Source organism: Pleurodeles waltl, chromosome 12, assembly GCF_031143425.1.
Source record: "Pleurodeles waltl isolate 20211129_DDA chromosome 12, aPleWal1.hap1.20221129, whole genome shotgun sequence".
Lineage (NCBI taxonomy): Eukaryota > Metazoa > Chordata > Amphibia > Caudata > Salamandridae > Pleurodeles > Pleurodeles waltl.
The window spans coordinates 425,201,689-425,227,243 of NC_090451.1; positions in this window are offsets into that span (position 1 = coordinate 425,201,689).

A 25,555-nucleotide genomic window follows, 5' to 3' on the forward strand; every position below is an offset into this window, starting at 1 on the left:
GACCCAATGCCTGGACCAAGCACTGCACCCGCAGCTACCAGGACAAGAAGGAACCGAATCTCGGTGCAAAAGTGACGCCCAGGGGACCCTCTGCCTAGCCCAGTTGGTGGCTAGCCCGAGAAGCCCCACGGTGCCCAGCCTGCACCGCTAGAGTGACCCCCGGGTCCCTCCATTGAATCCTATAGAAAACCCGATGCCAGCTTTGCACACTGCACCCAGCCGTCCCTGTGCCGATGAGGGTGTGTTTTGTGTGCCTACTTGTGTCCCCCCAGTGCTCCACAAAACCCCCCTGGTCTGCCCTCCGAAGACGTTGGTACTTACCTGTAGGCAGACTGGAACCGGAGCACCCCTGTTCTTCATGGGCGCCCATGTGTTTTGGGTACCTCTTTGACCTCTGCACCTGACTGGCCCTGAGCTGCTGGAGTGGTAACTTTGGGGTTGCCTTGAACCCCCAACAGTGGGCTGCCTATGCCCAGGAACTGAGACTTGTAAGTGCTTTACTTACCTGACAAACTTACGATTACTTACCTCTCCCAGGAACTGTTGATTGTTGCACTGTGTCCACTTTTAAAATAGCTTATTGCCATTTTAACAAATACTGTATATGTTATTGCTCTAATTCAAAGTTCCTAACTTACCTGTGTGGAGTACCTTGCATTGTATGTATTTACTTCAAATCTTGAACTTGTGGTTCTAAAAATAAATTAAGAATAGATATTTTTTATATAAAAAACTAGTGGCCTGGAGTTAAGTCTTTGAGTGTGTGTTCCTCATGTATTGCCTGTGTGTGTACAACAAATGCTTAACACTACCCTCTGATAAGACTACTGCTCAACCACACTACCACAAAAGAGAGCAGTAGAATTATCTAATTGTGCCACTATCTTACCTCTAAGGGGAACACTTGGACTCTGTGCACACTATCTCTTACTTTGAGACAGTATATATAGAGCCAACTTCCTACATTGGTGGATCAGTGGTGGGGTCTAAGACTTTACATTTGCTGGACTACTCAAATTGTCATTAGTAACTGGTTTTTTAAATTTGAGCTATTTTTCTACATTTTTAAAAGTCCTTCTAGGGCCTTGTGTAAGTCCCTGTTAGCATGTCTTTTAGAGTTTAAACATTTGTAAAAGTTTGGATTTAAGTTCTAGAAGTAGTTTCTAGATTCTTAAAAAGTAATCCCAACTTTTAGACAAATAGGGCCTCATTCTGACTTTGGCGGGCGGCGGAGGCCGCCCGCCAAGGTACCGCCGTCAGAATACCGCTGCGCGGTCAAAAGACCGCCGCGGTAATTCTGAGTTTCCCGCTGGGCTGGCAGGCGACCGACCGCCAGAAGGCCGCCCGCCAGCCCAGCGGGAAACCCCCTTCCACGAGGATGCCGGCTCCGAATGGAGCCGGCGGAGTGGAAAGGGTGCGACGGGTGCAGTTGCACCCGTCGCGATTTTCAGTGTCTGCTATGGAGACACTGAAAATCTTGGTGGGGCCCTGTTAGGGGGCCCCACGACACCCGTTACCGCCAACCAGGTTCTGGCGGTCAAAACCGCCAGAACCAGGCTGGCGATAAGGGGGTCAGAATCCCCATGGAGGCGCTGCCTGCAGCGCCGCCATGGAGGATTCATCAGGCCAGGGGAAAACTGGCGGGAAACCGCCGGTTTCCCTTTTCTGACTGCGGCTTTACCGCCGCGGTCAGAATAGGCCTGGACGCACCGCCAGCCTGTTGGCGGTGCATCCGCGGTCCCCGGCCCTGGCGGTCGTAATGACCCACATAATGTCTAGCACAGATGAGATGGTGGTGGAACTCAACCTCACCCCTTACCTGCATCTAGGGATGTCAGAGTTAAGGACTCTCTGGAAGCTAAAAAGTATATAGACTGGGTCCAACCCTACCAAAGTGAAGCTCCAGGAGCGTTTGGCGGAGTTTGCAAAGGACCACCCCACTGTGGATAATCCTACAGAGGGAGAAATAAGTGACCAGGAGGATGACTCCCTTCCTCCTGTCCTAATTCGGGAGGCCAGGGTCTCTCAAACCCTGACTCCACAAGTGATAGTCAGAGAAACTGGTTCTTCCACAGGGGAGACCAGTAATCTGGAAACATTGAGGGCAGCCCCAGTGAAGATGACCTCTTGTTAGCTAAGATGGCCTAGAGATTGGCTTTGAAGAGACAGCTCCTAGCCATAGAGAGGGAAAGACAAGAGATGGGTTTAGCTCCCATCAATGGTGGCAGCAACATAAATAAGGTCAGAGAGAATGCTGACATCCTAAAAATCCCCCAAAGGGATTGTGACAAAATATGAGGATGGTGATGATATCACCAAATGGTTCACAGCTTTTGAGAGGGCTTGTGCAACCAGAAAAGTAAACAAATCTGACTTAGGGTGCTCTCCTTTGGGAAATGTTTACTGGAAAGTGTAGGGAGAGACTCTTCACACTCTCTGGTAAAGATGCAGACTCCTATGACCTCATGAAGGCTACCCTGATTGAGGGCTTTGGGTTCTCAACTGAGGAGTACAGGAATACCAAGACTTCCACAGGGGGTGACCAAAAGAAAGGGGTCACAAAGACTCCCCAGCAGAAGAGTTGTGAGACATCCAAGGCAAAAAAGTAAAAAGTCTTCTACAGGGCCACAAAAACCTGCTCAGGAGGGTGGGTCCAAAGCCTCTTCACAATCCTCATCTGGGTATAAGGGTAAAAACTTTGATCACAAAAAGGCCTGGTGTTGCATCTGTACTCAACATGGACACCAAACTGAAGACAAGGCCTGTCCCAAAAAAAGTCCCACAACTACTACGCCAGTTAGAACTGAAATAGCCAGTCTCCATGTGCCCAGAGTAAATCAGGGTTCACAATGAAGCTACATTAGTCTCTGAGGGTGGGGTGGGCCTAGCCACACTTGCTACCTGGCCACCTAACATGCAAAAATACAGGAAACAGCTTTTAATCAATGGGACTAGAGTAGAAGCCCTGAGGGATACAGGTGCCAGTGTCACTATGGTGACAGACAAACTGGTTTCCCAAGGATAATACCTGGCTGGACAGACATATCCAGTCACAAACACTGACAATCAGACTAAAGTCCATCCCATGACAATGGTAGCTTTAGAATGGGGAGGGGTCACTAGCCTGAAACAGGTGGTTGTCTCTTTTGCAATCCCAGTAGAATGTCTGCTAGGAAATGATCTGGAGTCCTCACCATGGGCTGAGGTAGAACTCAAAACCCATGCAGCCATGCTGGGTATCCCTGAACTGGTGTGTGTCAAGACAAGGGCAAAGTGCAGGGCTCAGGGTGAAAAAGAAGTGTTGGACTCTAGAATAATGGCCCAACCTTCCAAGAGAAAAGGAAAGAAGACTGGGGAACCAACTTCAAAACAGCACAAGAATCAGAACCTCTCTTCTCAGGAGGATGTTCTATCCCCTGAGGGAACTGAGTCAATGGAGCTGGGACCTTACCAGATTGAGCTCTTGGGCCCAGGGGGACCCTCAAGGGAACAGCTGTGTAAGGGGCAAGAAACTTGTCACTCTCTTGAAGGCCTAAGACAGCAAGCAACTGAGCAAGAAAAAGGCAATGTCAGTAGAACTCACAGGGTCTATCGGGAAGATAGACTCCTTTATACTGAGGCAAGAGATACCAAACCTGGTGCCACTAGGAGAGTGGTAGTACCTCAGGAGTTTAGGGGGTTCATTCTGACCTTAGCCCATGACGTTCCCCTTGCTGGGCATTTGGGACAAAGCAAGACATGGGAGAGGTTAGTCAACCATTTATTTGGCCCAATATGTCCCAGAAGGTTATGGAGTTTTGCATATTCCGTGTCACCTGTCAAGCCAGTGGTAAGACAGGTGGCCATTCAAAGGCCCCCTTCATTCCACTTCCAGTGGTGGGGGTCCCCTTTGAGAGAGTGGGAGTGTACATATAGTGGGTACACTTGAACCTCCAACAGCATCAGGGAGCCACTACATCCTAGTAGTAGTGGATCATGCTACTAGGTACCCTGAGGCAATTCCCCTTAGGTCCACTAAAGCCCCTGCAGTAGTCAAAGCACTCATCTCATACTCTGGTATTTTTACCAGAGTGGGATTTCCTAAGGAGGTGGTTTCAGACAGAGGTACCAACTTCATGTCAGCTTACCTAAAGCACATCTGGAATGAGTATGGAGTAACTTGCAAATTCACCACACCATACCATCCACAAACCAATGGCCTTGTTGAGAGATTCAACAAGACATTGAAGGGCATGATCATGGGGCTCCCCGAAAAAACTCAAAAGGAGATGGGATGTCCTCTTGCCATGCCTGCTGTTTGCCAACATAGAGGTGCCTCAGAAGGGAGTAGGGTTTTCCCCCTTTAAACTTCTGTTTGGCCATCCTGTTAGGGGACCACTAGCTCTTATAAAAGAAGGCTGGGAGAGACCTCTCCATGAGCCTAAACAACAGGTGGTGGACTATGTACTAGGCCTATGTTCAAGGATGGCAGAGTACATGGAAAAGGCAAGCAAAAACTTTGAGGCCAGCCAACAGTTCCAGAAGATGTGGTATGACCAAAAGGCTGCTATGGTTGAGTTTCAGCCAGGGCAGAAAGTCTGGGTTCTGGAGCCTGTGGCTCCAATGGCACTTCAGGACAGATGGAGTGGCCCTTATCCATTTCTTAAGAAAAAGAGTCAGGTCACCTACCTGGTTAACCTAGGCACTAGCAGGACCCCAATAGGGTGAACCATGTGAACCGCCTCAAACTCTTTCATGATAGGGCAGATGTAAACATGTTAATTGTTACAGATGAGTACCAGGAAGCTGAGAGTGAACCTCTCCCTGATATCCTCTCCACTAACCTAAAGATGGCTCAGTAGATGGAGTGATCTATTCAGACTCCCTCTCTGGCCAACAGCAGGCTGACTGCAGGCAAGTTCTCCAGCTAGTCCTCTGCTGAGCTATTTTCTTTAACCCCTGATCAGACACACCTGTGTACCCATGATGTGGACACAGGGGACAGCATGTCTGTCAAAAACTAAATATTTAGACAGTCTGACCAAGTTAAGGAAAGCATCAAAGTGGAAGTCCACGAGATGCTGGAGTTGGGAGTGATTGAGCACTCTGAAAGTCCCTTGGCTAGCCCAGTGGTCTTGGTCCCCAAACCTCACACAAAAGATGGCAAGAGACAGATTATATTTTGTGTGGACTACAGAGGGCTTAACTCTGTCCACAAAACAGATGCTCACCCCATTCCAAGGGCAGATGAGCTCATAGACAAATTAGGTACTGCCAAATACTTAAATACCTTTGACGTAACAGCAGGGTACTGGCAAATAAGAATGGCACCTGGAGCAAAAGAGAAAACAGCATTCTCTACACCTGATGGGCACTACCGGTTTAATGTGATGCCCTTTGGCTTAAAGAATGCCCCTGCCACCTTCCAAAGGTTGGTGAATCACGTCATTGCTGGCTTGGAGTCCTTTAGTGCAGTTTATCTTGATGATATTGCTGTCTTTAGCTTCAACTGGCAGGATCACCTGGTCCACCTGAAGAAGGTTTTGCAGGCCCTGCAAGCATCAGGCCTCTCTATCAAGGCATCTAAATGTCAGATAGGGCAGGGTACTGGGGTTTACTTGGGTCACCTTGTACGTGGAGGCCACGTTCAGCCACTCCAACCCAAGATCCAGACTATTCTGGACTGGGTAGCTCCAAAAACCCAGACTCAAGTCAGGGCATTCCTTGGCTTGACTGGGTATTATAGGAGGTTTCGTGAAGGGATATGGATCAATGGTGACACCCCTTACAGAACTGACCTCCACGAAAATGTCCAAGAAAGTGAACTGGACCGTGGACTGTCAAAAGTCCTGTGCCACCCTGAAGCAAGCAATGTGTACAGCACCAGTTTTGAAAGCTCCAGATTACTCTAAACAGTTCATTGTGCAGACTGATGCCTCTGAACATTGGAAAGGAGCAGTCCTGTCCCAAAAAAATAATGATGGCCTTGACCACCCTGTTGCTTTTATTAGCAGGAGGTTACTCACCAGGGACCAGCGTTGGAGTTCCATTGAGAGGGAGGCCTTTGCTGTGGTCTGGTCCCTGAAGAAGTTGAGACCATAACGTTTTGGTATTCAGTTCATAGTTCAAACTGACCACAGACCTCTCAGATGACTAATGCAAATGAAAGGAGAAAGCCCGAAGCTGTTGAGGTGGTCCATATCCCTACAGGGAATGAACTTTGTAGTGGAACACAGACCTGGGACTACCCATGCCAATGGTGATAGACTTTCCAGGTTCTTCCACTTAGAAAGTGAAGACTCTCTTGGAAAAGGTTAGTCTCATCCTCTTTCGTTTGGGGGTTGTGTGAGGAAATGTCTCCTTGGCATGGCTACCCTCTGACTTTGTGCCTTTTGCTGATGCCAGTTATGATTGAAAGTGTACTGGGACCACTGCTAACCAGGCCTCAGCACCAGTGTTCTTTCCCTAAACTGTACCTTTGCTTCCACAATTGGCACAGCCCTGGCACTCAGATAAGTCCCTTGTAAATGGTACCCCTGGTACCCTTGGTACCAAGGACCCTGATGCCAGGGAAGGTCTCTAAGGGCTGCAGCAGGTCTTATTTCACCCTGGGGACCCCTCACTCAGCACATGCACACTGCCTCAAAATTTGTGTGTGCTGGTGGGGAGAAAATTACTAAGTCGACATGGCACTCCCCTCAGAGTGCCATGCCAACCCCACACTGCCTGTGGCATAGGTAAGTCACCCCTCTAGCAGGCCTTAAAGCCCTAAGGCAGGGTGCACTATACCACAGGTATAAAACCTTAGACATTGTAAGTGCAAGGTAGCCATAGGAGTATATGGTCTGGGAGTTTGTCATACACAAACTCCACAGTTCCATAATGGCTACACTGAAATCTGTGAAGTTTGGTATCAAACTTCTCAGCACAATAAATGCACACTGATGCCAGTGTGGAATTTATTGTAAAATTCCCCCAGAGGGCATTTTAGAGATGCCCCCTGAATACCAATCCGACTTCTAGTGTTAGGGTGACCAGTTTCTGCCAGCCTGCCATAACCAGATGAGTTGTGGCCACAGGGGGAGAGTGCCTTTGTCACTCTGTGGCCAGTAACAAAGCCTGTACTGGGTGGAGGTGCTTCTCACCTCCCCCTGCAGGAACTGTAACACCTGGTGGTGATCCTCAAAGGCTCACCCCTTTTGTTACAGCGCCACAGGGCATCCCAGCTAGTGGAGATGCCCGCCTGTTCGGCCACTGCCCCCACTTTTGGCGGCAAGGCTGGAGGAGATAATTAGAAAAACAAGGAGGAGTCACCCACCAGTCAGGACAGCCCCTAAGGTGTCCTGAGCTGAGGTGACCCCTTCCTTTAGAAATCCTCCATCTTAAGTTTGGAGGATTCCACCAATAGGATTAGGGATGTGCCCCTGTCCCCTCAAGAAGGAGGCACAAAGAGTGTGTAGCCACCCTCCAGGACAGTATCCATTGGCTACTGCCGTCCTGACGTAAACATACCCCTAAATCTAGTATTTAGGGGCGCCCCAGAACCCAGGAAATCAGATTCCTGCAACCTGAAACAAGAAGGACTGCTGACCTGAAAGCCCAGCAGAGACAACAGAAGACGACAACTGCTTTGGCCCCAGCCCTACCGGCCTGTCTCCTGACTAAAAAAACTGCAACAGCGACGCATCCACAGGGACCAGCGACTGCTGAAGCCTCAGAGGACTGCCCTGAATCTAAGGACCAAGAGGCTCCCGTGGGCAGCGGCTCTGCTCAACAAACAGCAACAATATTGCAACTTTTCTGCAACTTTCAAAGACTTCACTCTTCCCCACGGAAGCTTGAGACTTCATTCTCTGCACCCATCTCCCCCGGCTCCAGCTCCAGAGAACCAACTCCACAGGGAGGACTTCCAGGCAACTGCAACCTCGTGAGTAGCCCGAGATGACCCAGCTGGACCCTCACAGTGACGCATGCAGAGAGAATCAAGAGGATCCCCCTGACTGCAACTGCCTGTAACAAGGGACCCGACGCCTGGACCAAGCACTGCACCCGCAGCCCCAAGGACCAGAAGGAACCGAACCTCAGTGCAGGAGTGAGCCCCAGGGGACCCTCTGCCTAGCCTAGTTGGTGGTTGGCCCGAGAAGCCCCCCTGTGCCCTGCCTGCACCGCTAGAGTGACCCCGGGTCCCTCCATTGAATCCAATACAAAACCCGACACCTGCTTTGCACACTGCACCTGGCTGCCCCTGCACCACTGAGGGTGTGTTTTGTGTGCCTACTTGTGTCCCCCCAGTGCTCTACAAAACCCCCCTTGTCTGCCCTAAGATGACACAGGTACTTACTTGTAGGCAGACTGGAACCGGAGCACCCCTGTTCTTCATAGGCGCCTATGTGTTTTGGGCACCTCTTTGACCTCTGCACCTGACTGGCCCTGAGCTCCTGGTGTGGTAACTTTGGGGTTGCCTTGAACCCCCAACAGTGGGCTGCCTATGCCCAGGAACTGAGACTTGTAAGTGCTTTACTTACCTGACAAACTAACCATTACTTACCTCCCCAAGGAACTGTTGATTTTTGCACTGTGTCCACTTTTAAAATAGCTTATTGCCATTTTAACAGAAACTGTATATGTTATTGCTCTAATTCAAAGTTCCTAACTTACCTGTGTGGAATACCTTGCATTTTATGTATTTACTTCAAATCTTGAACTTGTGGTTCTAAAAATAAATTTTGAAAATATATTTTTCTATATAAAAACTGTTGGCCTGGAGTTAAGTCTTTGAGTGTGCGTTCCTCATTTATTGCCTGTGTGTGTACAACAAATTCTTAACACTACCCTCTGATAAGCCTACTGCTCGACCACACTACCACGAAAGAGAGCACTAGAATTATCTAATTTTGCCACTATCTTACCTTTACGGGGAACCCTTGGACTTTGTGCACACTATCTCTTACTTTGAGACAGTATATGCAGAGCCAACTTCCTACAAGGAGTGTGAACGTCAAGGGCCCATGTGTCGTTTTCTTCACTTTGGTAGATGTTTTTGATGCATTTATGTAATATTTTTTGCCTAATTTCTTGTTTGCATTTTTTTTGCATTGTCATTGAGTGGACCCTGATTCACCAAGCATAAGACATGGGCTGTGGAATGTGGTATATGGGGTATGGCTACATGTGGAAGTCCATGCAGCAATATGGAAAGGGTGAGATTGGTTGTTCCACCAATGAGTGTGTTTCAGAGTCGACTGCATGCAATCACTCTCACTTTTAGCATATATACATATGTACGGAAAGTGTGTCCACATATATTTTGGAACATGTGTGCTGCATGTAAAGATATGTGTAGGTATCTTAATGTGTGGGTGAACCACACAGTAAACTCTGTGACAATAGTGTTTAGATATACCTATAGCTGATGATATGAGATGGGCTTGCTCCAACACGTGCTCAGGCATTACAATTTGGACTCAGAGTATGCAGTGTACTTGGACTGCTTTAACATCACATTTCCCCTGATAAGTTACATGGCATTGTGTGTTGACTCTGTGGTTTGCAGTTGAATGTTCCATCTTGTTGCTCAGGTACATGTGTGCAGTGTGGTTGCCCATGTATCTCAGTTGCTGGTGATGTCATGTACAGCTGTGTTAGTGAAATATGTTATATGCCATGTGTATGTAGAAATAAGTGTAAGTGCATTTTAGTAACAGATTGTAAGATTGGTGTCTGAAGGGGATGTTCAAGATCACATTACAATCTTTCAACATGGGCAGATTTTGGAATTTAACTATTGCATATGCAGTCACATCACTGGCACCTATATATTTTGTATGTGAGAACACATGTGAAGATAATTTATAAATGTCACAAGTGTTTTGCTGCCTATGCCATTATTGTACCGCTGGGTTGTTTTTGTCCTGAATCCTGACATGTTACTATGCCAGGGCCATTATGGTGGTACTTGTGCTGAGATATGTATATGTGTGCCAGACTCCAAATGGACACTCAGATTTCTCTAGTTCATGTTTGTCATTACTGTCACAGACTATGCTGTACTAAGGGGTACCAGTGTTGCAGTGTGGCACAGATTGCAAGCCTACTCCTCATCTTCACTGTGTGGGTATGTAGGACAAGAGAAACACATGTTTGAATAGGAAGCTGCATGTTTCTGCTGCTCCACTTTGTTCTTGCCCCTGTGCAGATACATAAGGCATCTGACTGTCATATCTTGATGTAGTCAGGACAATGGTCTGTGGCTTAATAAAGCTGGGATCTCGGCCATTAATGAGTGGAACACAGTAACCTATGCAGACTCCCCAGTGGTTCTACACATGCCCAAATGTGTTCATACAGACCAGGATGTGATGCTTTGATAGGTGTCACTTGATGTCCGGCCTTCCCTTCTCAAGTACAGTGCTCAGATGCTTCCAAACATGTCTTGGTCATGTACATACCTGGCGAGCCTCAATATACATATGTGAAGGATAGACCTGCAGGCATTGATGTGTTGCACTGTCTGTTTTGGAGTATGTCTGTTCATTTCCCTATTTGTCCCATACCATTGGTGGTATTTTTGAGATGTAATGAGTGCCACGCACACATATCATAACTTATGGCATAGCACTTGTGTAGTCTCCAGGTGACATTGCATGTTCTATTTGGAACTATCAGTGGGTATCTCTGAGTTGTCCATCCACACCCTCCATGGAACATGGTTATGCAATTCTTCCAGTATCACACAACCTAGCTGACTCTTACCAGGAGTGAATGATGTAATGGTTAGAAATTATCACAGTGCTGTATTCATCTTTTGGAATAACCTACCTACATGGCTAAGTGTACTCTGACTCAATGTGGTGTTAGACATCTGACTGCATTGGACATAGCAAAATACAGTAGCACACCCACAACAGATTGTGCTTTTGGAGTTCAAAGTATGTATGGATACATTTGAACAGTTAGTACCATACAGTTGTTCTGTACTGTGAGTGATATGGAGTGTTGTGTTTTGGTATGTGATGCGTGATGTTGTCACACTGAGCATTCTATTTAAAGCTGCATGCACAGGTCAGGCATTGTTGATGATGGGCTAACTATTCCTACCTAGGAGATACAACCACACATCTGTCTCCGTATTTAGATATGTATTTTCTGGAGATATGTGTGAAGACAGCATATTTGTCTGACAAGTGTACATCTTTGGTACATAGTGAGCGTAAGATACTCTGCCTATATTCCACCCAGACTATGCTTTGATCACACATTGTAGAATTAACTTATTGCTCTTGCCAATAGTTGTTGTATTTGTATAGTGAACCTGCAGCCCTAGCTGCATAAATACTCATCCAAACAGTGTGACGGTGTTCAGTTCCAACATTAAGTTCAGTTTTTTAATATCCCCTACCAAATTTCTGGGATGGAAAGTTCTGGAATCTGTGGGGAAGCACAAACATCCTTCAACCCTGCATTTCTCTAAATCTCCCAATGAGAATGGTACTTCACTTGTGTATGGGTAAACCTAGCTACAGTGACAGGAAATGGCACAAAACAGATGGACGCAACACATTTTTTCACAGAAAACTGACCCTTTCTCAGCAATGTGGGTAGCTCTACAGTTTGGACCCTAGCTCAGCCAGCACCTACGGAAACCTAGTCAACCTGTACATTTTTGGAAACTAGGCACCTAGGGGAATCCAGGGTGGGCTGGCCTGCGTGGTTTTCACACAATATTTTTACCCAGAATTCCTTGCAAACCTTAATCTTTGACTAAAGAAATACATTTTACTCACAATTTTCTGTTGGAAAGTTCTGGAATATATGGGGAACCACAAACTTCCTTCCACCCCGCATTCCCCCAAGTCTCTCAATAAGAATGGTACCTAACTTGTGTGGCTAGACCTAGTGCCCGTAATGGCACAAAATACAACATAGACACAGCGCATTTTGCGACTGACAACGAACACTTTTTTAAAAATGTGGGTAACTCTAGATTTTGGACCCTAGATCAGCCAAATCCTAGGGAAACCTAACAATCAGCACATTTTTTAACAGAATACACTCAGGGGAGTCCAGGGTGGGATGACTAACATGGCTCTCACAAGTTTTTTTTACCCGGTATCCCCTACAAAGCTCATACTTTGCCTAAAACACATTTTTCTTGCATTTCTGTGAGGAAACGCCCTGGAATCTGCAGCAGACACGTATTTCCTACGACCTGGCACTCCCCAAAGTCTCCCAAAAAAAAACAATGGCTCACTTGTGTGGGTTGTCCAAGTGCCCGCAATAGGGAAGGGCCCAAAATGTATTGTGGAGACATCAAAATTATCTATCACAAAATGACCTGCTTTTCCAAGGGGGACGCCTGCGTTTTTGGTCCCAGCCTAGGCAGCCATCTATGCAGCTCTACCAAACTCAGACCTTTCTGAAAACTAGCACCTGGGGAAGTCCTAGGTGGTGTGGCTTCTATGGATCCCCCACGTTTTCTTACCCAGGATCCCCTGCAAACCTCAAATTTAGCTAAAAAGTCACATTTCCCACACATTTCTGTGTTGGAAAGTTGTGGGATCACCAGGCTGGCACAAATTTCCTACCATTCAGCACTCCCCCATGTCTCCTGATAAAAATGCTACCTCACTTGTGTGGGTTGGCAAAGTGTCTGCAACAAGGAAGGGCCCAAAATATATTGTAATGATACTGAAGACTATGGTAGGTGGAGTCAGCAACCATGTTGAGAACTCAACCTCACCCTTACCTGCATCTAGCTTTTAACAACAGTTGCTCCAAACATGTCCAAACTCCTGGATCTACTTCCAGAGGTCCTTTATGGGTCCTTGAGGTATCCACAAACTTGATTCAAGTTTCCAGAAGCTCTAAGTTGCTCCTTGGATGTTTGAACTACAATTCCCAGACTGCGCCTGGTCAGAATCCTCAAATGGACACTGGACACTGCTCAGGTGGGCTCTTCTTGCAGGAATTGATGCAGGGGACTCTGGTCAGCTCTTTTGTACCTGTACAGGGAGTCCTCTCCTGGAGTTGCTGAAGAAAAGCAAAGTCCTTTTCTTGGTGAAGCCCAAGGTTTGGAGCTGGTGCTGTCCTTGTGAGTGCAGTTCTTTTGATGCAAGCCAGGGGTCTAACATGGCAGTTCTTCTACAGTATCTTCTTCCAGTTGGGATCTGAATTGTGGTGCAGCTCTCCCATATTTATCCTTGCTCCTGAGGTGGGTGCTCCTGTCCAATGGGTTTGAAACTCCCACCCTCTGGGGTGACCACTTCCTGTGAAGTATGTCAAAAATAAATCCCAGAAAGAAACATTGTCTAAAAATCCACAATGACAAAACCTCATCCTTGGAGGTTAGATCTGGCTGTGTCTACCCACTGGTGTGGCTAAGTCTCCCTTAACACACACTTTCCAGCCCCTCTCCTGATCTAATCAGTGGGGCTGCCATCTGTCTGGGGGATCAGGAAATGGGGGAGGTCCAGTTTCTGTCCCACGTGGCTTTCCCTCCTTCAAAGACCAGGATGGCTATTCTTCTTCCATCCTCTTCTGCCATCTGCTTCAGCAGTACTCTACCCACCAGTTGCTTTCTTTGTCTCAGCCCACGCCACTTCACAGCTCTTTAAGGTAGCCTGGCTCAGTCTGCTGGAGGCTGACCATTCAGGAAAGGGCTATACAGGGCTGCATTTGGTGTCTTTCATAAAGAGTTATAAAACTCTTTCCCTTAGCCAGTTATATTACATTCAATATTGGCAAGTTGTTGGATTTATTATAACATTTCATTTGATACCAACCTTGCTATATTTAGCTCACCTCAATTGGAAATAAGACTTTATTATTTTAAAATAAAGTCTCCCATTATTAGCCTATGGAGTCCATTGACAACAACGGGGAGCATAGATTTGTCTGTTTTCTCTCACCAGAGCTTATAAAATCATCTTTTATAAAGTTCCTGCTTATATTTAAGCTACATCCAACCCTGGGGCACCTAGGACAGATCTCAGGTAGTTTGAGACTTTGGAAGTACTTTTAATTCCAAAGGCGAATTTGGGGTTAATTGTAACTTAAAACAGCAAGCAAGGAAAGCCTGATTTTACAATGACACTGGACACCACAGCAGTTCATCTATGGGTGTGATAATTATACTGGGGTCCATAAACCTACAAGCCCTACCATGCACTACGGACTTATAGTTAGGTTGTCGGAGCCAATTATAATTATGCCTCAATTGCATATACAATTTTAAGCACAGCACTGGCCCTGGAACTGGTTAGCAGTGCCCATGGCACAGTCAGAGTAAGAGAATGACAGTATTAGCAAATAATGGGGGCAAAAAGTGTGGGGTATTCTGCAATCAGTCCAGTTTCCCCACACTCTGCAAAAGGTGAAACATTGAATAACAATCCTGTTTTTCCTTGCATTTCCTTGTTGTAAACTATAGAAATGTGCAGGGATTAACAAACTTAACCTACCACCCAGCATTCCCTCACTTGCTTCAATAAAACGCTACCTGACTTGTGTGCCTGGGCCTAATGTCCATGACAGGATGGCTCACATGAAGGTCAACAGGAGAGTTAGAGTGTTGAGACGGGGCCACTCACCTGAAAAGCAGGATGTCTGCAGGGGCGATGGTATGCCCCGACCTCCTAGAACACCTCTCGGCAATTCCAGGTGGACAAAGACACCCCGGCAGGTATCCCAAAAGGAAAGGGGGAGTGGAAGAGAAAGAGACAAAACACTGCCACGTCTTGCCGGTCCGGCCAGGCACCCTGTATCTTCGGGGGGCAGGTCGTTGTTGACAGAGTGATAGTAGAGTTAGTGCACTCAACTTCCTTGAAACTAATCTCTCTTTCTCTCTGCACGGGAGTGGTAGAAGAACAACAGGATGCTCCAGCACTTTTCTTGAATAATAATAGCTGTTGGCACAATTACTAACACTGCATTACCAAAAACCCAAACTAAGTACCATAACAATAAGTATGCAACACTAGGGCTGGCTTCACAGAGATTCACTGTTGCACACTACAATTAGAACTGGGGTTGCACTTATCATGCACAATAAAGACAAACAAGGGCATTAATGATATCACGTATAACTTTCCTGCATGCATAGGGTTAAACTAAAAGGAACAAAAACAATCCAAGAAATACAAATGTCCATTCTGGGTTTAAACAGTTAGAGTGGCACAGTTTGGTTTTGTTTCACTGTGTGTGTGAAAAACCCTTCAAAAGCAAATTCCTCAAACCTGAAACACAGGCATGAATGACACAATTTAAATCGAAGAGTTATATTATTAGAGAAAGAAAAGTCATGTAAATGTTCTTTTAAAATTGCACTGTCATGTTTTGTAGTACTTGAGCTCAAGCAGATTTCCTGAAGCACATTTAGGCAAGTATCGACAATAATAATGTAGAATGTTCAGAAATGCATTTGTCTCTTCAAGATAAGCACTCTGCCAAAATACGAGGTTTGAAATACACCAGCTGTTCTAGGAAAGCACGGTGCTCAAAGAACAAACTCCCTGGAGAATACTAGTCACATAGCTGCAGTCTTTTCTGGAGTGCTGGAGGAATGCCTGGTGTCAGCTGGTACAGGAATGAAGAAAATAATTGCATCAAAAGTCCTGAATACGAGGATGACAGCAGGGGCTGGACTGCCAAATCAGATGCTGAGATCAGGAAGCAAAACAAAGCCAAGCAGGGAGGCATGCTTCACTCTGCTATTTATAGCCAATCAGGAAAGCAGTTGAGTTTCCACATGTGGATGAGTCAGCACACCCAATTAGAAGCACATGTCTACACCACACCCAATTAGAAGCACATGTCTACACCTGCTCACATGAGCAAATAAGCATTTGTAAAACAAGCATTGATAAAACCACTTGCGTAACACTGCACATTATGTTTACTTAGAAACATGAAGGTTTAACCAAGAACAGAGATATGATTTAACCCTAATCCCTGGGGATGCTGACAGATAATGCAGGAGGCCCCTTGGGGATTCCTGACATAGAGAGGATTTAATATTACAAGTCCATAGATACCATACATGACAGTCCTATTTCTTCTTAATCAGGATTACACTTAATAAATGCATGAAGGAATCCCCAATGTTATCCTATGAGAAGGGTAGGCCTCATAGTAGTAAAAAATTAATTTGGGAGTTTTTCACAACCAGGACTTATACGACTAAAAAGTATATGTCTTTTTACCTGCACCGCTCCCTGCCCCATGGGCTACTTAGGAACTACCTTAGGTGTATCTTCCGTGAAATTAAAATGGAGTTTAAGGCTTGGCAAGGGGTTTTAAGTAACAAGTGGATATGGCAGTGAAACCATACGTACAGGTTCTTCAGTGGCAGGCCTGAGACATGTCCTAAGGCCATCTAAAACAGATCAGCAAAAGTGAGGCAAGGCAAGCAAAAAGTTTGGGGGAAGACTAATTTAAGGCTGGCAGGTCTAACATCTTCAATACAGCTGTATGCTGTGAGTGTGGCAGAAGAGTGACCCCCCCAAGCATATCCTGTGCTGCATGTATGATCAGCACTTTTGGTACTCTTAGTGCTTGCACAACTTTGTCCCTTTTCTGCTATGGATGCCAACTGTACTGCAGTGTCTGGTGTTGCACTTCTAGATTTGGGCCCACATTCCATTACTGTGCTGGTTGTCTGACTGCTTGTTGGCGAACCCTAAGTTGACTTGGCAAATCTTAAATTCTTCTTCTGAAAACCTATCAGTCCTCTCATTGCAATGTTCAGCAATTTTGGGGAAGAACTGACCAAAATTAGAAACAGGATAAAAGAGAATGCAGCTGCCATGAAGGGATGGCTTAAAAATGCCATACTTCATGCTCCTGCATGTTATTTCCTATTTGTCATAGGAGGTAAAGATCTCTGTCCTGAATTCCTAGCTCTCCACACAATGTCCTGAGATCTTCACTCTTGATGCTGAACAGAAATGTGCCACAACAGAAAATATGTACCACAGATAGCAAACTGTAGGTCACCACAGTCACAGGCTGAGCCCACAACTACTCTGACACAACCATGTGAGACGCATAGGAATGCGAAAATAAACAAACACATACAACCCATGGTGTGTGACTGTGAACATAATGGCGTATAATTCCACATTGATGGGCGGGGCATGGTGCATGGGAAAGTCTGGTGTTGGTAAGATTGTCAGTGCAGTGTACCCTCTGCGGTTGGCCTGATGAGTCACACATTAGGATGGCAGTTGCAAGTCTGTCTGCTCATGGTAGCTCTGTGGGGCACTTACCACCACATTGTTGATGGATCAAATGGAGCCAGTGCCAGTTTTGAGTTGCATTGAGTGTGACAAGACACGCTGCACTTAGCCCTGCAAGTCAGGCAGTGGAAAGGACAAAGGAGCAGGGCATGGGACCCCCTGCACTGCCCATGCCAGGAGCATGGGCTGTGCAGGGGCACCCAGGAACACACCACATCATCATCAAACTTTGCATTGGGGTTTCACCACTATGCAAATGCTCGTGGAAATACAAGAACAGACCTGGAGTGTAGCATTGAATATAATACTGGTCTTGTGTCACAGGACAAGTGGCATTCCCAGACTGTAAGCTGCTGTAAACTTGACAGTGCAAGGCCATTGGCCCATGGGGCATTCCCTATTGACAACAGTTGCCACTACCACCTGTGCTGTTAGAGACAGTCAGGTGGTCATAGGACTGCCCCACTTAAAATGAGGGACCAGTATGTCTACATGTAGAATCACCATCAAACTAGCTTGAAGCCATGACCTAAGTTCAACTCCAGTGAACTGGCTATGTCCATAAACTAATTTACCATCAGGCAATGTCACATACATAATGATTTACACAGCAGAAATATTATACCCATGCTGGCCATCCCTTGGTCCACCCCTGTGCCTTTGTCAAATTAGCTGCACTGCCACTATGCTGCATCTCATGTATCATAGTGCAAGGATGGCTGCATTGAGGGGGAGATCATAGGTGTGTAGGAAGGCACACCTACGTGCACAGACAGAAGATTAAATGGAACTCTGCTATGTCCATGTATGCACACGTACACATACATCAACATGAGGAGCTACCTATGGTAACAAGAGCATAGTGTCCTGGCACTGCCATCCTTGGGGTGGTGCATGGTCTCAGCACCCTATGGGTGTATGTGAGACATGTAAGACTGGGAAAGGGGCAAATTGCCATGTGTGGTGCTTTGCCTTGAGCATTGTAGTACCCATTGCAAGGTCTCACCATGCAAATGGATGCATAGGGAGGGTTGACAACGATGGGATGGTGTAAAGCCACAAAAAGGATATGCATCACACCTAGTACATAAGGCGCAGCCAATTGCGCCACCTGAGCTTCCCTTTACATGACACTCAGGTGGGGGCAAAGGGCTGATATACTGCAACCATGATGTACAGGAACAATATTTGGGAACTAAGATGACAATGAGCCTCCAAAAGCAAGTCAGTGACGTGACATATCAACTGTCACAACACTGAAAGATTGATTTTACGCGATCTTAGTTCAGAGGATGATGGCACTCCTGCTGATGTGCCTGTCCTGGAGTACCCTGATGACCAGCTGACAACCATCAGCCAAGAGACCCTCCAAGAAGTCCTCGTATCCCTCCAGACACAAGAAGGAGTAATAATGTAGCAGCCAACCCAGAGGCCCCACCCAACTCCCCAATAGTATGACCTACCATCACTGACACAGCTGAGGACTCGGAGGACCCAGGGACCAGCTTTGAGAGGACAGTGGTAGGAGTCCAGTGGGAGCTGGCCAAGGAGGTGCGGTGGGGATGCAAACTATGGCAGCCAGACTAGAGGGTGTGCGCATGTGCCTTGTTAGCGCCAATGAACAGACTGTAGTCAAATGAGGCACACACTCCCCAATGCATGTCCAGCAGTGTCTGAGGGACATAGCTGCTGCCATGAGGGAGAGGCCACAACAACTGCCCTCCTAAACTGGCAGCAGCTTGATTGAGGACAAGGTGGACTTCATGCACCGGGAAGTAGTCTCCGTCAGGGCAGACATGGCTGCCTACCACAGGGATGTTGCTGCTATCCTCAAAAATCAGCAGGTCCTCCTTGCTGCAGTGATGTCATATGTAGTTCCACAGATGTCAGTTGCTGGGAATTGGGAGTCCACATCTCCAGCCACTCAAGTGTGTGTGCCCCCTCTACCTCCCCACCACGACCATCAATGGCAGAGGAGACACCACACACATCAGAGGATGAAGATGTGGAACAGATCATCTTCACCCATAAGAGTTCCCGGTAGCACCAGCCCATGCCACTTGGGCAGTGTTTTCCTTTGTCCTGTGCATGAGATCATGCCAGTGTTAGCACCGTTGGATATATGCACTCTTCACCGACACACTGTTGACCTTTCTGCTATGGACTGCAATTGTCTCTCACTTTCCAATTGGTAATTCATGTTCCTCTGCACTAAATGACACTTCACCCAAGCATATCCCATGACATGTCCCTCAACTCTAGACGTGTGTTGTGTCACAATTGTATTGATTACACCAGTGGGGTCATTGACCTGGAAAATTTATATACGGCACTACGACACTTGTAAATAAACACCTCCTACACAACCAGCATGTCTTTGTGTATTGTGACCCATCTACTACACTTAGGAATTGTGATGTGTGTAACCATGTGTTTAGTCACAGAGTGTCAGTACAAGAGTGCAGGAATATGGGGGCACATATCTATGGCCAATGTTCCTACATGATGATAATGCTGGTCTCATATCCTACAAGCAATTCACGAGAATGTAAAAAATGTAGAACACATGTATGCTTCACCTACTGTATACGGCAGGAATGGCTGTGAAACAGTTCTCACGCAATATCGTCAGCTTGGAGTACCAGTAGAACACATTGGTGTGAAACAAAGGTACTTAACCTCATCTGTAATTGCCACTTGTCAGTTTTGCAGGATATATTTTAAATGCAGGCGGTTGTCAGATATGTCACACTGCCCAACATTCTTACACAGAACCCTAACACTGACAGCTGAATTACCACACCTACCTGTCCAATCCAAAGTAAACATAGTAACCTTGAGTGGTGGGTACACTGGGTAGCAGATGTATAGACAAGTAGATGTGTAGTTGCTGCCAATGTGACACCTCAGTTGTAAACAGGGAGATGAACATGTCAAGAGAGGGATTTGGAGGCAGGACGGAATCCCTACACCAACACACAATTTTCACTGTGTACTCATGGGAAGACCCTGAGACACAAGCACATGATCCAAAAAGGAAAGGAGTACCCAAAAATATTTATTTACAATGAAACTAAACTAAGAAATTCTAGAAAAGCTATCCTAACCTAAACTAACATAACCTATTCTAACTACACTTAACCAGCAACTAAACCTAACTAACCTATGCTCAGCTTACCTAGCACATTTAACAACACACTCTAAACATTGTCCCCCCACCCCCTTATGTTACGAGACACATGCAGCACAACATATACTAAACTACACAGATGCTAACTACATCTAAACAAATATATATATATATATATATATATATATATATATATATTTTTTTTTTTTTTAAACACATTTATATCCCAACATGACCCCCCCACCAATCCACATACAAAGTAACAGGAGGAGGAGGCAGAACTGGTAGGTGAGAGTTCGAAAGACAATCATAGCTTTGGCTTCCTGAGGGTTTTCTTAATGTACTTGAGTCTCTTGGTATTGGCTACCACCTCCTCAAAACTGTCCAACCTTTTCAATACCAGTGTTATGTCCCTCCGCAGATCTTACAGCATTTTCTGGTCCATGGCAGTAGGTATTGTGGGCTGATGTACTGATGTCGAAGCTTTTGCAGCTGTGGCTGTAGTCGTGGTGGCAGCTGTGTCCCCCTGCATTGCTGTGGAGCTGGGTCTCTTGTGTGGCCACTGACAGTGTGGGTCCCCATTTGGATGAATGCACGCCATGTCCCGGGTGATCTCTCAGCGCAATATCCGTGAACCATCCTCTGGAACTCAGATTCCATTGCCAGGATATGTCGGTAGCGGACTGCCCTCTTTTGGAATGCTCGCAGTTCGTTATTGCTCATGTTGGCAGCTGTTAAATTGAGACAGGCAACAATCAGTGTCAGCATTGTGTTAAGTACGTACAGATTATTGGCTCACACTCTACATCTATTTACACATGCACTCCAACTCACATTCTGGAAAAGACAATGGCCCTGATAAATGCAACGCCAACGCTGCCTTAGCATCATTTCTTTGACACCAAAGCGCCTCACAACAAGATTAGGAAGCAAACCAAATGAGGTGTGCATTGCTTTTGTGCAAAATAAAATGATACAAATGCAGCGGAAAACTCACATAGATCAGGCCCAAATTTCTTCATCATCCGTGTCAATTTTCAACCATACATCACCAGTAACTTGCACATGTTATTGGGAGGATAGGATGTAGTTGGTAACCATAAAGGGTCAGTGCTGATAGGTACACATGCAAGCCTGATCAATATAACTGTCACTTACACTGTGAGCATCACATCTACCTACACATTTGGTATTCTTCTCCCCCTGTGCTTCAGGGGGAATGGCCATGCAATCCATCATCTCAACTGTCCTGGTCATCCAACAAGGCATGCCCACTCATACATGGAGTCAGGGAGTGGACCATATGTTAGGAGGGCTGACAACTAGGAATCTGGTATCCATAGGCCTATCACATCTACATTCATGTGTCCATCAATACCTGATCTGCCAACACTGTTCCTTACACACCCATTTCCATGCCAGAATACGCTTCGCCTTGACCTACATGCACGCCAATTACATTCCACATAAGTGTTACGTACATGGAGTGCAAAATACAGAGCACCACGCTGGAGGACAATTGCCGGCCCAGTCCTTCATTTACATGACAATACAGGGATGCACCCAGTTGGGTTCAAAATGGTGCATCCCTGTGTTGAGAGAATGATGGAGTGCCCCACTGCCATTATTCTCACAGCATTGCACTTCTTAGTCACAAACGGCCCTACATGTGGCTTGTCATCTCCTTGTTTACACAATACTGCCCATTGAGCAACAGGAGCCTCACAAGATATGGGTGGTCATTACAACCCTGGCGGTCGGTGTTAAAGCGGTGGTAAGACCGCCAACAGGCCGGCGTTAAAAAAATTGCAATTACAACCATGGCGGAAACCGCCAACAAAGACAGCCACTTTAACACTCCGACCGCCACGGCGGTACAAACAAACAGCGCGGCGGTCACCTCCAACAGACAGGCGCGAGACAATGCACCGCCCACACTATTATGACAGGCCAATCTGCCACTTTTTCCGGGGTGGATTCACCGCAGATAAAAACACGCCAGAAACAGGAATCCCGAAGGGAAAACGCTCACCTCTACAAACCCCACGAGGAACGAGGACGCCATGGACCCGGAACTCCAAATTCTACCTGCAATAGTCTTCCTGCTCCTCTACCAGGAGCACGAACGCCGGCGGCGAAGACCACGGTGAGTACTGCACCTACGACACAGGGGAGGGGGGAGGGAAAAAACAGGGACATAAACACGCAACACCACCACCCTCACCCACTACAACACACACACTAATACATATCATTACATCACAGTCACACTCCCCAAACCCCCCGGAAGAATGCAAAGACAATAGAAAATGAGTGTAACCATTGTAATATATTAAAAGCTAGGAGGCCGAAATATATAGATACACCATGTACAAAATATATACCAAGCATAGTAGTCCAGGTAGGGCTCTAAGAAAGTCCGTGGAACACTGGGACCACACGGTATGGGGGAGGCCCACACAAGATCCCCGACCATGACAGAGAGAACACTGCAGGGGCATCAGAGAGCAACTAAACAGGCACCTCAAGGGGAGGGAAAGGGGGGGCACCTCAGCCGCTTGAGTGCACGACGCCAAATCCACGAGGGGGCCACATGGCCACTGTTACATCCTGGGGAGTGCAAAGCCACAGTCTCTCAAGTCTCTACAGTGGGTGGTTTGCCCACTGTTCAATCCTGGGGAGTGCAAAGCCACAGTCTCACAAGTTTCTACAGTGGGTGGTTTGCCCACTGTTCAATCCTGGGGAGTGCAAAGCCACAGTCTCTCAAGTCTCCACGGTGGGTGGGTTGCCCACTGTTCAATCCTGGGGAGTGCAAAGCCACAGTCTCTCAAGTCTCCACAGTGGGTGGTTTGCCCACTGTTCAATCCTGGGGAGTGAAAAGCACAGTCTCACATGTCTCTATAGTGGGTGGTTTGCCCACTGTTCAATCCTGGGGAGCCACAGTCTGACAAGTGGATAACAGTCTCCACTGGTTCTGGAGGGGGCATGGTGCCCAGAGTGCTTCATCCTGCTAAGGACAGAGGTAGTGGATGACAGTCTCCACTGGTTCTGGAGGGGGACTGGTGCCCAGAGTGCTTCATCCTGCTAAGGACAGAGGTAGTGGATGACAGTCTCCACTGGTTCTGGAGGGGGACTAGTGCCCAGAGTGCTTCATCCTGCTAAGGACAGAGGTAGTGGATGACAGTCTCCACTGGTTCTGGAGGGGGCATGGTGCCCAGAGTGCTTCATCCTGCTAAGGACAGAGGTAGTAGATGACGGTCTCCAGTGGTTCTGGAGGGGGCCTGGTGCCCAGAGTGCTTCAGAGGGGGCATGGTGTCCAGAGTGCTTCATCCTGCTAAGGACAGAGGTAGTGGATGACAGTCTCCACTGGTTCTGGAGGGGGCATGGTGCCCAGAGTGCTTCATCCTGCCAAGGATTGGGGAAGTGGATGCTTTTCTCCACTGGTTCTGGAGGGGGCGTGGTGCCCAGAGTGCATCATTCACCCCGTGACAGACTCAGTTGCGTCAGTGCCCTTGTCGCTCATCGGCCAGCCATGCTTGAGATGCAATGCCCTGTTCAGCAGTGCTTGAGACGGCGGTGCCCTGTGCAGCGGTGCTTGAGATGGCAGTGCCCTGTGCAGCGGTACTTGAGATGGCGGTGCCCTGTGCAGCGGTGCTTAAGATGGCGGTGCCCTGTTCAGCGGTGCTTGAGACGGCGGTGCCCTGTTCAGCGATGCTTGAGATGGCGTTGCCCTGTTCAGCGGTGCTTGAGACAGCGGTGCCCTGTTCAGCGGTGCTTGAGATGGCGGTGCCTTGTTCAGCGGTGCTTGAGATGGCGGTCTCCATTGCAGGGTCTCAGCTGCTGGCGGTCCTTCATGGCCCAGCGGGGCTTTTGCTGGCGGTCCTTCATGGCCCAGCGGGGCTTGTGCTGGCAGTGGCCTCCTGGGCAGGTGTGCTGGCGGGCCCCTCCTGGGCAGGTGGGCTAGTGCTGGTGGGACTGTCCTGGGCAGCTGGGCTTGTGCTGGCGGTGGCCTCCTGGGCAGCTGGGCTTGTGCTGGCGGTGGCCTCCTTGGCAGCTGGGCTGGTGCTGGCGGGCCCCTCCTGGGCAGGTGGGCTAGTGCTGGCGGGCCTGGCCTTGGCAGCTGGGCTTGTGCTGGCGGGCCCCTCCTGGGCAGGTGGGCTAGTGCTGGTGGGACTGTCCTGGGCAGCTGGGCTTGTGCTGGCGGTCCTGTCCTGGGCAGCTGGGCTTGTGCTGGCGGGCCTCTCCTGGGCAGCTGGGCTTGTGCTGGCGGTTCTGTCCTGGGCAGCTGGGCTTGTGCTGGCGGTCCGGTCCTGGGCAGCTGGGCTTGTGCTGGAGGTGGCCTCCTGGGCAGCGGGGATGACGGCGGTCTTCTCCACCGTGCTGCTCTTCCCAGACTTGCTGGGTTTCTTGTGGCCCTTCCCCACCTTGGAAGGTGTCAAAGCTGACTTCACACTCCAACCGGGACCCCTGGGAGCAGCTTTGGTGGCTGGAGTCTTCCCCCTCTCCCGCCGGGCACAGGCCAACTTCTGATGCTAGACAGGTGGGGGACTGTCTGTGCTGTGGCTCCGTGCCACACTGGCTGCCCTGGCGGCCGGTGCACTCCAGATTCCGGTGACTACAGGCACCACTGGTCCCGGAGATGTTGTGGCTGAGGTGCTAGTTCGGGACCTATGAGACAGACTGGTGGGGGAGGTGTGGGAAAGAGGTCAAGGTTGGACAGGAAAAGTTTTTGGGACACACTGGGATGGGTAGCTGGAGGGGGTTTGGGAGTGGAGGAAGAGGTGGTGGTTGTAGGAGGTGTACGTTTGGTGACTTTGGGTGAAGGTGCATGCGCTGGAGGCTGTCGTGAGGTGGATGGCTGTTTGGTGTGTGTGCCTGCGTTTGTGTATCTTGGGAGGGGGCATCACAAACACACTGACACACTGGGAGAGGGCGTGTGAATGGTAGTGGGGGTGGTGACTGCACGTGAGCGGGTGTGGTGGTAGGTGTGCTGGAGAGGGACGTAGTGGCTGTAGAGGTAGTGCATGCAGGTGTGAGTGTAGATGAGACTGGGAGGCAGGAGGGAGACGAGGAGGAGGGGGACACAGTGGAGGCAGTGGATGTTGGTGTGTCTGCATGTGTGTGATGCTTGCTTGAGTGCCTGTGGGATGTGTGGTGCTTATGTTTGCCTGAGCTTCCCTTGTGTGTTGACGTGTGTGCATGCTGGTCTGTA